The following is a 17,416-nucleotide window of genomic DNA, read 5'->3' as shown; positions in this document are numbered from 1 at the left end:
AAAAGTAACTCGTAATGCGTTTAATTTGTATTGCTTTAATGAGATATATGGATATGTGATGTGTGGATTTGTGGCTATGTAAAAACAAAAAAAAGTTTTTATTATTTGCATTTGAGAGGTTTGCATTAGTCCTCTCCACACATGTTTGTTCGTTGAAACTTTCTACTGTACTTAAATAAGAGACCGTGTTATAGTACACAGTGCGACGAAATTTGAAGTAATTTGGTTTGTTTTGTGTTAACGAACCTAGCATACAGTACTGGTTTTTGTAGCTGAGTATGAGGGATTTTGCAGAAAACATAGGTAGCAGAAAATATTGAGGCAATAGCTAACACAGCGATACTTTAATGTATGTCCACACAACTGACGTGACTGAGGATAGCATCATAGAAACTGCCAGTTCCAATATTTACGTTAAAAGTTGCACACTCGTGAGCCTCAATATTACTACTCCCTTGTTGCTTTGTAACGTTTAACCCAAACAAAGAAAAATGATACTCTGTATCACTTATAGCAATAAAAACAAAAGTACCTGAAATCGCGTGTTAGGATCAGTACGATGTGAATAAAAGTAGACCCATCCAAACAATCATGCAGATTTCCGAAGTTGCAAGTATTTACCAATCGAATGCTTAGCATACTTAGAGTATCGGTAGCTACAGAATTTTGGCCGGAAGGTATGATGGTAAACGCGTTTATGATCAGACTACTTAGTTTTTGAATCCGTAGAAGCACTTAAGACTAATGCTTGTCGTATGTTGAGAGAGATAACGTAATTGCCCATCACGTAAGTTGTGGCCGTAAGATCTTACCAGCAAACGTTACTGTATGTCGATAACGAGCCCCCTTCGGTACGAGATGGTGTCGGACATGGGCTTGACAATGATTTCCTCCGGGGCGAAGTTGCGGCAGGGGTTCGACGTCAGCTGTGCAGTCGTTGGCAGCTCCAGGATGCGCCCAGGCGCACAGACGAGCAGAACAGGTGTCTTGCAGAGCGACGGCCGGTTGCTGACCGCCAAGGCCGGCGGTATAACGGCGGACACTGCCCGCGGCGTGCACCCACACATTCGTCAAACATTAGCGGACTCTTGCCCCACTGCGGTGCATCGGAACGTCTCCTATTTATAGCCCTTGAAGTTCACAAGGAACAAAAGAATGCATTGCGACCGTGCGAGTCGCATAACAGGAATGCAGTGTTTTCCTTTATTAGATGTGTACCAAGTTGTCTCCAAACGTTCTGCGATTTTGTGGTTAGCGTTAATTCAGTAGTACGGAATGAAAGCTGATGTACGCCATCCAGTATATCATGTAGCTATTTAATAACAATGCTTTGTCTGCGACCCGTTGGTGTTGACTGGACTGCGTTAGGATTACTGTAATCTACAATAATATAATAAAAGTTGGAAAGTGGACACACCGCTTTTTTCCATGAGTAGTTTGTATACTATATACGTAATTATTATGTCTCAAAATATTTTTCGGACACTCGCCCCCCCCCCCCCCCCTTATCAGAGACAGGTTTTCTGAATTTACCGTGCAGTTTTAGTGTATGTAACGAAAAGGTCATTAAATGTGGCGTGGTCGTAGATATGATGCTACGCTCTAGATCAGTTACCATAACCCGTATTTCCTATTCACCTTCGTTGGCTTCGCCATATCACAACCAAATTATCACCTTCCAACCTAACGTGGACTACATTACATATCAGTCTGTTTGCCGCAGCCAAGATTTCACATTGTAACCCAACAATTTTAGGGGTGTTATAACAACAGAAAGTTCAATGTCACTGTCGTTGCAAAGGCTATTGCACCGAGTTCAGAGTCAGGAAGTCACTGTTCCCTCACTACAAAAGAATGCATCCACGGAGTCTAATGCAAGCTCAACAGTTGTTTTAAGTTCTGCCGGTAGAGGACGAATACGTTCTAATAGTGCACTAGACATTTTTACAGCCACCATTGGGTAGCTTGGTCATCGTGGTCAGTTGATAACTTAGCCTGCTTAGATTGACCTTATACAGGCTGCTGAGAAGGTGAATTTGATTTCTCTTTCTATATGCCTTAGTTTTCAGCATGACATAAATGTAGCAACTGAACACACATTGGCTATAAACGGCCACAACTCCTGATTCAGCAAAGATGGCATTACAGTAGGCCATTTTTTGGCGGGAATTAATGATACTGCTGTCTTCTGTAGTAGCAGCACATTTCTGTCAAATCAGGCATAGTGGGCTGTTGGTGCTTGACGAACATTGCTATAGTGCGCTCTCACCATGTTAATTTACTGTCAGTGGAAAAGCTCAGAAGTTCAACATTTGCGACGTTGCTCAGTACTAATGTGTCACCGAGGCTATATGTGTTCTGTGTTTTCATTTGTTGTTGTGGTCTTGAGTACGGAAACTGATTTGATTCAGCTCTCCATGCTCTGTCTTGTAGTAAAGCCATTGTTTTCCACTAAAATATTTAATGCCCGCATTAGCAAATTGGCATTTTCTTGATGCCTCAGGATGTCTTACCAACAGATCTCTTCTTTTAGTCAAGTTGTGTCGTCAAGTTCTTTTCTTCCCTATTGGAATTACTACCTCATTCTTTATCCGACCTACCCGTTTGTCAGCCTTCTCCTGTACCACCAAATTTCAAATCTCTTTGTCAGAACGGTTGATCGTCCTCGTTTGATATCAGTTCAAGGCTTTATTTCAGACAAATACATCCAGAAAATACTTCCTAACACTTAAACTTATATTTGATAATTTTCTCTTTTCCAGACACTGTTTCTTGCTTTGCCAGCCTGCATTTTATATTTTCTTTACTGCGGATAAAAGTCTGCTAAAGTTGTAGGCTCTCTGTCTGCGTTAGTAAGAAAGCAGTGTGTGGAAGCTAATACACTTGACGACGTGATTGTATTAAATAATACGTCAAGGATTGCATGTTAACGCAACACTGCATCGAAGATCTGTTGTAGTAATTTTCTCAAAGACGGGTATTAAGTTACTCAAAAACGAGAGGAGACATGATACCTCTGGATGTGATACGTCTGATCGTTTTTCGGGCAATCCAACTATTTCTGCGATCACAAAATACAGTTTACTGTGGGATTCGGACAGGTTCGGTATTTTCCATATACACAATTTTTAGAAGAAAGTGTTGGTGAGTTAACTAAACTCCTTGAACTAGGTGAAGAGAGAAACCTGGAGCTTTGTCACGAGACACGGTGACGCCCGAGAGGCAGTGAGTAAAATCTTTCTCCATTTCGTGATGACTGTCTCCTTCGAGCGAAACAGAGAAAATGTTTCAGGTTTTCTTGATAAATATCTATTTCTTGTGTGTGCGGTAGTGTCATTGTAACACGTTACAAAGTGGCTGGAATTAAGGCAAGTCTGGTAGCTTAGTCCACATGCAATTATGGCAGTAATCGAAAATCAGCAGTTAGTCACAACACACAGCTAACGAAGGAAGAGGATGCCAATGCATGCAAAGGAAGGTCTTGCCAAAATACCCTACATGGTTTCCAGCCGACAATCACATACTTCTGTTTTTCAGTTCTAAGCGCCGAACTGACGCGAAAGTAAAAGGAAGCACGAGGCTAATCAAGAGCTCAATGTTTCGATTCGTAGGACCGCATTATTTATGAAACAAATCGTCGACAAAATACCGTTGTCTGCTGACACGTTCTACTTTTTAATTTCGTATTGAAAAGATAGTGTTCTGCTAGCCAGATAATAAATTTTTTTCATGCGTTACTCCAGGCTAGTTTTGTCCATTCTACTTGTATGTATAATTGCTATACAGGGTGAAAGCTGTTCAAAGCGACAAACTATGGCAAGTTGCACGGGACACCAAAACAAATATTCTTGTCTGATGTCATAATTTTCGTTGAGCATTATGTTAACCGATAGGGAGCGTATTCAGTCTTCGGTTGTAAGAGATGTGTGATAAAAGTAATGAGATTGACAACGCTGCGAGCTATCTGGCAACGCTGTTTCGTTGTGCATAGACCTCGATGTTCATGCATTGCAGATGCTTAGTCCGAATTTCAAAACCGCACAGCCACCACGTGATTGTTGAGAGCGCCATGGCTGGTGTGTGTGTGTGTGTGTGTGTGTGTGTGTGTGTGTGTTTTTACAAATGTTGTTGTTGTGGCCTTCAGTCCTGAGACTGGTTTGATGCAGCTCTCCATGCTACTCTATCCTGTGCAACCTTCATCTCCCAGTACCTACTGCAGCCTACATCCTTCTGAATCTGCTTAGTGTATTCATCTCTTGGTCTCCCTCTACGATTTTTACCCTTCACGCTGCCCTCCAGTACCAAATTGGCGATCCCTTGATGCCTTCTAGTCAAGTTGTGCCACAAATGTCTCTTCTCTCCAATCCTATTCAATACCTCCTCATTAGTTATGTGATCTACCCATCTAATCTTCAGCATTCTTCTGTAGCACCACATTTCGAAAGCTTCTATTCTCTTCTTGTCCAAACTATTTATCGTCCATGTTTCACTTCCATACATGACTACACTCCATACAAATACTTTCAGAAACGACTTCCTGAGACTTAAATCTATACTCTGTTAACAAATTTTTCTTCTTCAGAAACGGTTTCCTTGCCATTGCCAGTCTACATTTTATATCCTCTCTACTTCGACCATCATCAGTTATTTTGCCCCCCAAACAGCAAAACTCCTTTACTACTTTAATTATCTCATTTCCTAATCTAATTCCCTCAGCATCACCCGACTTAATTCGACTACATTCCATTATCCTCGTTTTGCTTTTGTTGATGTTCATCTTATATCCTTCTTTCAAGACACTGTCCATTCCGTTCAACTGCTCTTCCAAGTCCTTTGCTGTCTCTGACAGAATTACAATGTCGTCGGCGAACCTCCAAAGTTTTTATTTCTTCTCCATGGATTTTAATACCTACTCCGAACTTTTACAAATGTGGAACGCGAAATTTAGAGCAACGCGTTATCATCAAGTTTTGCGTTAAACCGCGAGTTTGGTCTTTCACAAGTTGATACAGGCTTATGGGGAACATTCCTTGTCATGATCATCCAAGTTTGTGCCGAAACACCTCACATCTGGGTAGAAAGGCAGTAGAAGAAACGCGTAGCATTTGACGATGCCATTATGGTACTGTACCAGTGTATTAGGACTTGTATAAAACAATGTGAAGATGGCCATTATAAACCGAAACCGATAGCCTGATAAATTTGTGAGCATAGGCGTGACATTGCAGGCAAGTGGATGCTGTATCGCTACGACGTCCCGTGTCTGTCACACAGTCGCATCCATCATGGAATTTTTTACCTTCAAAGGTGTTGTGCTACAGCTCCCCTATTCAGCTGATCCGAGTTCTTGCGACATCTTTTTTCTTTTCCCGGTATTGATAAATGTTCTAAAATGACGTCATTTTGGGACTTTGGAGAACATTCAAAAGAATGTGACCTAATATTTTAAGGCCCTACCAGTTGAAGCCTTTCAGCGCCGGTACCAAAACTGGGAACATCGACTGCGCCGATGTATAGCTGCCGAAGGGAACTAATTTCAATTGGGCAATAATGTTGTTTGAAAAATAAAAATTATGTTCTTGAGGATGATGGTAGTTTTGGTAGATTAAAATATCTGTCTCGATACTTTTCTCCCACACCTCGTAATGACTTATTTGTTGTTGTAACGGTCCTGTTGCACCGGCAGAGGGCTTATTTCATTCTTCAATTATAGTAGCTCTTCCACATTCACATTTATTTGTACGTCTTGTCCTACCACGTGGCATGTTTACTAATGGTGCAATACACCTGGAGTGAGTAAACTGGCGTGGTTGGTGATTACTACATAGCGATCCGGTCTTCATCCACAATTCATCTATTTGGTGTCAGTTTAAACCTCTTGCCACATTTATTCGCGCTCATCAAGCGCAGTTCTACGCGAATGTTGGGCAAGTGTTGTTGGTGGCTGTTTAATTGGGCTTATATCTCCTATCTAAGCCATTAAATGGCACTCATCATTACAATTTCTTCGCCACAGCATTGCCAGAATTGCTGGATCACGTGCTACAGGACAGCGCATGAGGTTCCTGCGTTATGGGCCGCTGGCACATTTCAGTCGTCCTATGCGTCGATTCTTGTTCAAATGTGTGTGAATTCCTAAGGGACTAAACTGCTGAGGTCATCGGTCCCTAGACTTACACACTACTTAAACTAACTTTCCTCTGGCGGGAGGGGCGCGCAATCCGTGACATGGCGCCTCAAACTGCTCTAGGAATTTTTACAATGTTTCTACTTTGTGTTTCATCCTTCTTAGGCGGTAGTTTAGACCACAAAAATCCATTCTTACCCTTGATTGTATTTGCTGATGATACCACCTCCTCGTCATCACCATCTTCTGACGTCGTAGCATCAGACTGAGAACTATGTTCAGTTTGTATTTCCAAATTATCTCCCTCGTATGAAAATAAGTCACTTTCACTGCAATCGTCGTCTGCCTCCAAAACACTTCTCACAAAGTCCTCAAATCTTCGATCATTCAAATTTACAGATGCCATGCTCGAAAAGCTTATGAAATCTAGCAAATATATTTCACCTACGAAAACGGTAACAAGAACTATTAGATCTCAAGTAGCAGCTGAACGCAACTTAACCAGCAGCACTACAGACCAGTGACTGATTTATACAACAATGACGAAAGAATACACAAGCCTGCCAGAAAAAATACCATTGTTGCCAACTAATGTAAATGTCGTGTGGCTAGGGCCTCTCGCATGGTATCCCTTTCGCCGAGTGCAAGTCTTTCGATTTGACACCACTTTGGCGACTTGCCGCGTCGATGGGGATGAAATGATGATGATTTATTTGGAAGAAACAAACTATCTCTGGGGTGAAGCACCACACCTGTTACCATCGGAGGGTTAAAACGGCTTCGTTCCATTCATGATAAGCTGTTTAATAGAACTCGTGGACAGTATGGGCTTAATACGACTCAGGCGGTAAGTGCTGGACTACCAACACAAAGGTCTTGATTTGGTTAAAACTCTTCCTATCACATACCTCTGGCGGTGATTTGTTAATGTCGAAAATGCCAAGTTGCACCGCGATTCGGTGTGCATGTTGAACTGTAGATCCCATCCGATGTAACTGCTTGCCATTTCGAGGGTCGGAGGAAGGTGAGTGTACGACCTCTAATAAGATCGTGCCCAGTAAGGCACTGTGGTGGTTAAACAAACATTCTATTCGAGGGCAGTGTTATATAATATACAGTGACCAGTGTTACATAATATATACAGTTCTGTCACATTAATGTGACCTCCGCCTATGTTCGACGTCAACAACTCACAGACGTCAGGTAACAGCACTGGCAGTAGATGTTATACATGGTGTTACAAAAAGGTACGGCCAAACTTTCAGGAAACATTCCTCATACACAAAGAAAGAAAATATGTTATGTGGACATGTGTCCGGAAACGCTTACTTTCCATGTTAGAGCTCATTTTATTACTTTTCTTCAAATCACATTAATCATGGAATGGAAACACACAGCAACAGAACGTACCAGCGTGACTTCAAACACTTCGTTACAGGAAATGTTCAAAATGTCCTCCGTTAGCGAGGATACATGCATCCACCCTCCGTCGCATGGAATCCCTGATGCGCTAATGCAGCCCTGGAGAATGGCGTATTGTATCACAGCCGTCCACAATACGAGCACGAAGAGTCTCTACATTTGGTACCGGGGTTGCGTAGACAAGAGCTTTCAAATGCCCCCATAAATGAAAGTCAAGAGGGTTGAGGTCAGGAGAGCGTGGAGGCCATGGAATTGGTCCGCCTCTACCAATCCGTCGATCACCGAATCTGTTGTTGAGAAGTGTAGGAACACTTCGACGGAAATGTGCAGGAACTCCACGTGCATGAACCACATGTTGTGTCGTACTTGTAAAGGCACATGTTCTAGCAGCACAGGTAGAGTATCCCGTATGAAATCACGATAACGTGCTCCATTGAGCGTAGGTGGAAGAACAAGGGGCCCAATCAAGACATCACCAACAATGCCTGCCCAAACGTTCATAGAAAATCTGTGTTGATGACGTGATTGCACAATTGCGTGCGGATTCTCGTCAGCCCACACGTGTTGATTGTGAAAATTTACAATTTGATCACGTTGGAATGAAGCCTCATCTGTAAAGAGAACATTTTCACTGAAATGAGGATTGACACATTGTTGGATGAACCTTTCGCAGAAGTGTAGCCGTGGAGGCCAATCAGCTGCTGATAGTGCCTGCACACGCTGTACATGGTACGGAAACAACTGGTTCTCCCGTAGCACTCTCCATATAGTGACGTGGTCAACGTTACCTTGTACAGCAGCAACTTCTCTGACGCTGACATAAGGGTTATCTTCAACTGCACGAAGAATTGCCACGTCCATTGCAGGTGTCCTCGTCGTTCTAGGTCTTCCCCAGTCGCGAGTCGTAGGCTGGAATGTTCCGTGCTCCCTAAGACGCCGATCAATTGCTTCGAACGTCTTCCTGTCGGGACACCTTCGTACTGGAAATCTGTCTCGATACAAACGTACCGCGCCACGGCTATTGCCCCGTGCTAATCCATACATCAAATGGGCATCTGCCAACTCCGCATTTGTAAACATTGCACTGACTGCAAAACCACGTTCGTGATGAACACTAACATGTTGATGCTACGTACTGACGTGCTTGATGCTAGTACTGTAGAGCAATGAGTCGCATGTCAACACAAGCACCGAAGTCAACATTACTTTCCTTCAATTGGGCCAATTGGCGGTGAATCGAGGACGTACAGTACATACTGACGAAACTAAAATGAGCTCTAACATGGAAATTACATGTTTCCGGACACATGTCAACATAACATCTTTTCTTTATTTGTGTGTGAGGAATGTTTCCTGAAAGTTTGGCCGTACCTTTTTGTAACACCCTGTATAAAGCATGTCGGGGACGCAGAAAACAGTGCAGTTGACGTAATGTGGTAACGGAGCGAATTATCTGAAGTCCAAACGGGCACGATCGTTAGCTTTCGGGCCAGGTTGGAAGCATTTCTTAAACGCGTAAGTTGTAAATTGTTCGCGTGCCGCCATGATTAAAGAATTCCGTGTATGGTAAAATGGCGCTATTCAATGACCGGCCCCGAGGCAACTGTGGTGCACCATGGGCCATGGATGACAGGGATGGAAAACGACTGCCGGGAAGTGGGTGAGCGAATGGACGACCGTTCAGCGAACGCTGCGGCTTGTGGGCCTCAGCAGCAGGCGCCTGGCTTATGAACCCATGCTGACTGCTGTTCATCGGCGACGAAGACTGGAATTTGCACGTCACTGTCGCAACTCTACGTCTACCAAGTGGTGACAGGTGGCCTTATCAGATGAAGCACGCTTTAAGCTCTATCGGACTGAAAGCAAATATGCCGCAGCAATCTTCGGAAAGGTCCAGGCCGGGGAGGGAGCATTACGGTCCAGGGAACGCTTTCGCGGCATCCCCTGGTTGATCTCTACATTGTAGAAGGCGCAGTGAATCCACACAGGTATGCAACTATCCTTGGTTATCGTGTCCACACCTGTATGAGTTTTATTTTCCTCGACACGACGCTATCTATCAGCAGGACAACGCAACATGGCACACAGCTCGAAACGTACGCGCATGGTTCGAAGAGCACCAGGATGATTTTACTGTATCCTCCTGGCCACCAGACTCGCCGGATTTAAAAGCAATCTAGAATCTGTGGGACCACCTCGATCGGATTGATCGCGCCACGAATCTTCAGCCGAGAAACCCAGTCAGTATAGCTGGCCATGGCACAGGAACCGGCATGGCTCCATATCCCTGTCCGGTACTTTCCAGAACTTCATTGACTCTCCTTCGGCACGTTGCGAAGGGTCCACGCTGTAAAAGGTGATTATTCAGGTTTTTGATAGATGATCACGATAATGTGACTGGACAGTATATAAATTCAGGTTCCCTGCATCAATTTTTACACTTTATTCAGCCACGATACGATTTGACTGTCACTTCAAATGGTTTGAGTGACCTTAATTGAACGCGTAGAAGGCGTTAAAGTCATAACTGTAGTCTGATCTAAATTATTTGGCATCTGGCGTTCTTTGCTCCGAAGCTGCGACATTGTAACGACAAGAAGTGTTTGCATGCAGCCGCCACAGCTCTTACCACCGTAAGAAAACTGCCTAGAAGCCTCTGCCGTACAAAACCATGCATTTTTTTTAAAAATTCGCGGTATAGATCTCTATTGTGCCTCCGAGCGTGTCAGAAAAGTCCGTTCTGAAATTTAATGTCCGCCAGAGTTCAGATTTTTTTAAACAGGTGAAATTTTGCGCTCTAAATCGCTAACTGTCAAATGCCGACTAATTTAAAGTAGACTAAAGGAAGTTGAAGTATACGAGAGTTAACATTTCCCCCCCCCCCTCACCTCTCTCTCGCGCTCTCTCTCTCGCGCTCTCTCTCTCGCGCTCTCTCTCTCTCTCTCTCTCTCTCTCTCTCTCTCTCTCTTTATGACGACTCTTAATTATGAGAGGCGCACAATAAGTAAGTAATGCAACACCTTTTTTTTAATGCAAGATTTGTTAGGGGACATCGCGGAATATTTCTTCTTAATCATATTTAGTTTCATAAACATCAGATAGGTGGCGGCGCTATAGTAGTCTTCAAAATGGTTATGTCCAGGAGGGGCATGCCATGAGGGAGCTGTCATTGAGCTTCCTTCGGCGGAAAACCATAGCACCGTACGTATTCAAAGACTCTTGCAGAATGTCTACGGAGACATAGCAGTGAACAAAAGCACGGTGAGTTGTCGGACGAGGCGCCTATCATCATCGCAACAAGGTCGCGCAGACCTGTCCGATTTCCAGCGTGCCGGCCGGCCGCACACAGTTGCGGCTCCTGCAATGTGGCAACGTGCGGACACTCTCATCCGAGGTGATCGATGGATCACAAACACCTCGCTGCACAATTGGACGTCTCTGGTAGTGCTGACACACTCGTCCAATAATTGGAATACTCAAAGGTGAGTGCGGCCTAAGAGGAGTTCACAAAGAGCAGAGGAGGTCCATCTGTGCGAAATTACTTGGACGTTGCGAGGCTGGTCGTGACAGTTTTTTGTCGAATGTGCGATGAAACAGGTTCATCACTTCGAACCGGAAACTACTGAAGTCTATGAAGTGGCGCCACACCATATCTCCTCCGATGAATTTGAAGACGCAACTTCAGCCGGTCAAATCACAGTGACGGTCTTCTAGGACTCTGAAGGGGTTATTGTGTTGGAAGTTCTCCCTCGTGGTGCAACCATCAACTCTGTATTGTGCTACCCTTAGAAAATTGTAGAAACGACTTCAGCGTGTTCGTTGCCACAAAAATGCAAACAAACTTCTCCATGACAACGCAAGGCTTCACACAAGTGTTCGAAGAGGAGTTCAGAGCTTCACCAGACTGTTATTGCTCATCCGCCCTACAGCCCGCATCTTGTACCTTTCGACTTCCATCTGTTTGGCCTAGTGAAGGATGCACTCCTTGGGCAGCGGTATGAGGATGAGGGGGTTGTTATTGATGCAGCTAGGAGTTGGCTCCGACGTCGACCACTAGATTGGTACCATGCGGATATAAAAGTCCTTTCAGTAAGGTGGCGTAAGGCCGTCACATTGAACGGAGATGATGTCGGAGAAATAGACTTGTAGTCAAAAGAATGGGGAATAATATGGAGTATTGGAACACTGTATAAAACCATCCTGCTTTCAGAAGAGGAAATTGAACGACTCCACGTTAACGAGTATTGGCGCTTGAAGTTGAGGCGAAACGTTACCTTTGGTCCAATTAGCACTTTCTTACTGTTCTCTTAGCGTGTGCGGGTGACGCTGCTGTAACTGAGTAACCTACGTCGCAAGCTCCCACTTCGGTCCATGATAGTTACAGTGTCACCTTGCTTCCTATGCCGCTGCTCAAAGCTCGACAGAACGAAGTGGCAAAATGTAATAACACTGGCTTCGCCTTCAGCTAGGGAGAAAGGTTAATGTTTGACGTCCCGTCTAACTCTGTCGTTAGAAGTGGCGCAAGGGCACGGATTGGGAAGGGGAGAGGGAATTCAGTCGCGCCGTGTCCAGCGCTCTATGCTTTTTATGGAAATGGTAGCATGGCTGGACGGCGATTTGAGCCGCGGCACCACGCGTAATCGGACTCAGGAGGACTGTGTTTAGTCCCCGTCCGGCCATCCAGATTTAGGTTTTCCTTGGTTTCTGTAAACCTATTACGATGAATGTTGGGGTGGTTCCTTGGGAAAAAAAAAACCACGGTACCTATCGGTTCCCCATCAGAGCATATGTTCCGTCTTTAATGACCTCGTCGACCCGATCTCCACCATCTATGAACGCGTCCCTACCCAAAAAAACATAATTTTCCTTTCCTCACAGTAGTTCTGATCACGCATGTTCATTAGGACTTAGACGGGAGCGTCCGAAATGCGTTCAGTAAAGTTTGCCTATTCAAAAAGAGATGGGATTGTGTCGAGTCTTTATACAACATTGAATTTTGTGAATCCCAGCGAATTATTACTTCGTAGTAGTCGTTTGAGAAAAATCGTGTTGATTGCTCATTACAGTTGCGCCCTACGGACTAATTACAAAACCTACAATTATGTTTCATGACAACGCAGTTGTCGTCGAAATCTGGATAAATAAAACAAATCTATCTGCAATATCGTAGACGATAATTTTGCGCGAATAATTGTAAGATCACGTATGCGATTACATTTTGCTCTGTGGTAAACAGAAGACATAAAATAAGTTGGGTAACTTGCAATCTGCTTGACACCGAAACTGATTGTGTTTGATTGAATAAGCAATCTGTTTGAATTTTAGAGGCCAGTGGCATATTTTTTTTTATTCGGGGTGATAAAGAATTTAGGAAAACTATGTAAGTGGAATTGATTGACACATTAACGAATAAACATGTCTGTCGATGTAAAAAAAAGCATGTTATAACGGACTTTGGGAAGTTAGGTAATGGCGAAGCGAAAAATTCACCTACTTAGAAAATAAAATTACCTATTACAGCTGAAATTGCTATGCCAGACAAAGCAGATTTGCCGAAATCTTGTAGCCTTAAGAAACTGCTAATCCCTCCCAAATTTTGATATTTATATCAGTTGTTTAACATATTACTTGTTATTTTTATAGGTTAAGTTACATTTAGCTTCAACATGAATGACAATCTTATTGTAAATGCCTGTTACTCATATTGGTTATCACTAGTGAATCATGTACGCCAATCAGGTTTTAATTTTTCATTATGACTCAGGAACATGTGATGGCCATTCGGAGACTGAAAGCGGTTGTTTTTTATGAAGAATTTCTTGACATACAGCCGAGTGATCTAACGGTGATCTTGAAGAAATTACGAAATATGTTAGGAACTATGTCTGAATGACGACCCACATACCAAAATGCTGGTATAGCATCACTTCAGGCAGTCTTCTTGGTCGTTATTCTTGGATTGCGTCTGCAAGACGTCTTAGCTGTTACCAGCAAATGTCTGCAGTGATTGTTACATCCCTCGGGGAAGCACCATACTCACTGTTTCACCAGATGTATAACCTTGTCTTTTGTGGATGCGCGCATGTCTTTGCACGGGGACTTAACTGCTTTGTTTGGGTCAGCCATTCCTTTCTTTTCTTTATATTAGCTGAAAGACACAATTTTTCGTCACCAGCATTGATACAGTATAGGACTGATCGACGTTTTTCACGAGCCAGTTGTAGAGTAAGCAGAGATGCACTTATAGCCACCCGCTAATCGTGATTTTGGCTTAGAGCATGCGGTACTCATGCATGCAAATGTCGCACAATGGTGGAATGATCACAGTTAATCACATTTGCCAGTTTTCAAGTACGTTGACGTGGATAATTGTGGATAAAAACGTTTAAATGATCTTCTTCAAACCCCGTAGGTCTCCTTGAACTTGGAGAGTCACTAATGCCCAAACGATCCTCCTCAAAACGAGAAAACATTTTCTTGCCGTGCCCTGCCCACTGGCATTATCTCCATACTCGGCACAAATGTTTCTAGCTGTCCCGCTGCTGTCACCTATCTATTGAACTCAAACAGAAAAATATGTCGGGAATGTTCAGATTTCTCCACTTGGCACTCATTTTCTAGCGTCCACGGCCCCACTCACCTCTCCAAATGACAGTAAGACAATATGTGAAGTCGAATAGCAGCAGTGAACTACAAATAAAGCACGTCAATCGATAAACCCATAGCAACTTAGCAACTGGAATATCAACATGCAAAACAAAAACCCACCAACCTAATCCGTTAACAGGCAGAAACAAACACTGCTAGCTACTTCCGTAAAGTGCACCAGCAAAAGATCATGATTCTCATACTTACTCAATATGATAATTGTGGTAATGACTCTTAGATTGCGTGAGCGGTGCAAATAAGACATTCTGCGCCATCTATGATATGTCGGTGTGTCGAACCCTCACAGATTTAGTGATAAGATTGCCCAGTAAATAGTCCGTCAAAAACTTATCACAGACCAGGCTTGAAAACAGGAAGAAGATGTATGGGACTGTGAAAAAAGAAGCGAAATACAGACAGGGAACGGTCGAAGCTTGACAAGTGTTCAAAACTCCCTTATGCCATTTATTTATTTTTGACAATATTATGAACTGTTTCTACAGTCACTAAAATGTCTGATCTCTTTCTGCAGTCTTGGCAGTTGTGCTACACATTGCTTACAGTATATATGAGTCATGTGATAAGGATACGTTACCGTCACAAGTAAATGTTATGAATAATGAGAGCAGGCGAGATACCGCATAGACTTATCACAGAAATGAAAACAAATAAACGGATGTGAACTATGTTACAACAAAAGTTCAACAGTCAAGACTACCAAAAAGGAATACAACTTCGAAAACGTATGTTTCGACAGAGCGCAGAGAAACTGTGTGATGTGAAACCGTTGCGTTTATTTTTTTGCCGCGTCTGTGACTTATGTTTTCATCATTTCCTTGGGAATGATCACATACAAATGAACAATTAAATCGGGCAAGGAGGCGTATCACACTCACTTACCAGGCGTACAAATTAGGTGCGTCGACAAGATATTCCTATCATATGACACACGTACTAACTTCGTGTATGAAACACCAGACGTGTTTTCCTGTGGAGGATTCGGCTTACTTGTCGCCTTGTCATCAAACGTTTGTGGTTCGCATCCGAAAACCAGTTCTTTTCGTCTGCCAATAGAGTAAGTGTACAGAATCAGCTGTCATTATAGGTCCCTATCTTACACCTCCCTGTTGCAAACGGACATTACACCACGAGGGAGGTTTGAACACGGCTCGCTCGCTTGGCGACCCAACACCGTGACCAGTCAACCCCACGTCGCCATTGCTCCAGGCTGGTGTATATTGCACTTTATGTCCTTGGACCGTCCGCTCTTTTTGTATAATACAGTACACCTTCCCGTTTTCATGCTTGATTTGCGTCCAGTTTTTGACGGGCTGGCTACTGGATCCTTACAGCTAACTGGGGGTGGGGGGGGGGGGGGGTTGCGATGAGGAGTTTCCCTTGCACGTTCACTAGAGACGAAATTAAATAAATATATTGCCAGTTTACGTGTATCATCAAATAAGGTTTTCTCAAGTGCACCTTAAAGAACGAGAAAAACCAGAGATACGAGTGTTAAAAAACCTCATTTACAGTGATAACGACTGGACTTGGTCCACATGTAGAGAACAACTGACGAAAGAGAAAAATGGAAGCAAGTGGGTGCAGTGCTTATCCTGCCCCGCTCTGTACCATGAACTCTGCCAAAGCGAATCTCTAGTGGAACAGATTTACACATATGATCTCTGTACTTTCACCAGTGAGTGTGATGATGGTGTTTAGACAGGAATGAGTAGGCTAGTCATTTAATATGTGCTCTTAAAGTTGCTTAGTTTTTATCCTAAATTAAAGTTAACTTTGAACCTGAACCTTTCACTTGGTATTTGAACTGAAGATATCTTTATAGAGGTAATTTTTATTATAAGTAAGTAATTTTTGCTAACCTTCTTGGTTCAGTATGTTCCTTTTGAGTGCGTAAAAACATGATACCTTTGGAACAATAGTAGATATTGAAAAACTACTTTTATAGGTATAAATGTAAGACAGAGGCTTATTAAAGTAAATACTATGAGACACTCTGAAATGTAAGCAAATTATGTTTTCAACACAAACTTATGTTTTTTTTAATTATATGCCCTGGTATATCTTACGCAGTCTATGGTGTGAAAAATCGCAAAAAGAATGGCGTTGGTTGCATAGCAGTACGTAAATTATATCCCGAAAAATGCAAAGCGATGTTTACTTTTGAGATGAATAAAACGTGCCGCTATTGCGCATCCCGAGATGCAAACGTGGTCCGCACGTTGCTCGAAATCGCAACGTGATTGACGCACGTAATCTTGCGCTGTTATAATGAAGGCCGAAAGTAATAATAGGGTTTGCTGTCACAAACATTGATACGTCATAAAAGTTACTCTCTTGAGTGTGTTATTTATCTGCGCACACCCTACGGAATGGTACCAGTCAATGTACGGTACTAAACCAACAGTTCGTATACCGATGCATAGATCGGGGCAGCCTTGTTTAGAGGTTTCCAGCACGGTCGCCTGATTCATCGCCATGAACTTTTTTATCCGTGCATTGTGAAGAATGTGATGTATCGAAGTCTGAAACAACAGTGGACAACATGAAAGACCGATTACCGCTGCAAGTGTCGCAGTAACACCAGAAACTCTGACAGCGGTGAGTCGATCACTGTTGGAACGTGCACAGTGGTGTAGGTGTGTAAATTGCGATTTCTTCCAACGTAGCGTTTCTGCTGTGAGAAATGTAATAGCATAAGGACGTACATTTTGTTTGTTCCTGAGGAGACTTATCTTTGTTTTATAGGTAGTGTTGTACATTTGTGTAATCGTTTCACCACGTGTAAAAGTTTATTCTAACATAATTATCAAAAATGTTCAGTGACATGCCCTGTACCTGTCGTGTGCCATTATGTAATTGCTGTACAACTGCGTATAACTAGCATTTGCCCCTCTGTTAGATCCTTAGTCAGCCATTAATTGTTTACTCTAGCAGATGATATTCGATATTCCGTTTACCGTTATATCCGTTCTGCCACTGTAATAAAGATTAATAAAGCTCGAACGAGTAAACCCTTTCCATACTTCTCATTGTGTGTGACTGGAGATTTCTATTGGGTCCAAGTAATCGCAACAAGTACAGCGTTTGTCGCATCGTAAGTACGTCAATCGCGGGCGACGTGGGGCTCACGCTTACATCTCGGAATGTGCAGTAGCGGCGCGTTTCGTTTATTTAAAGCGTCAACTTTGCTTTGCAATT

General features: G+C 43.1%; 1 protein-coding gene across 2 annotated transcripts in view; it reads left to right on the top strand.

Moving 5' to 3' along the window:
- Positions 1-17,416, top strand: part of LOC126092532 (zinc finger SWIM domain-containing protein 8 homolog) — a 503,186-nt gene that overhangs the window by 1,183 nt on the left and 484,587 nt on the right. The window lies entirely within an intron of this gene.

Source organism: Schistocerca cancellata, chromosome 1 (assembly GCF_023864275.1).
Source record: "Schistocerca cancellata isolate TAMUIC-IGC-003103 chromosome 1, iqSchCanc2.1, whole genome shotgun sequence".
Taxonomy (NCBI): domain Eukaryota; kingdom Metazoa; phylum Arthropoda; class Insecta; order Orthoptera; family Acrididae; genus Schistocerca; species Schistocerca cancellata.
This window is presented reverse-complemented; position numbering and strand designations above follow the sequence as displayed.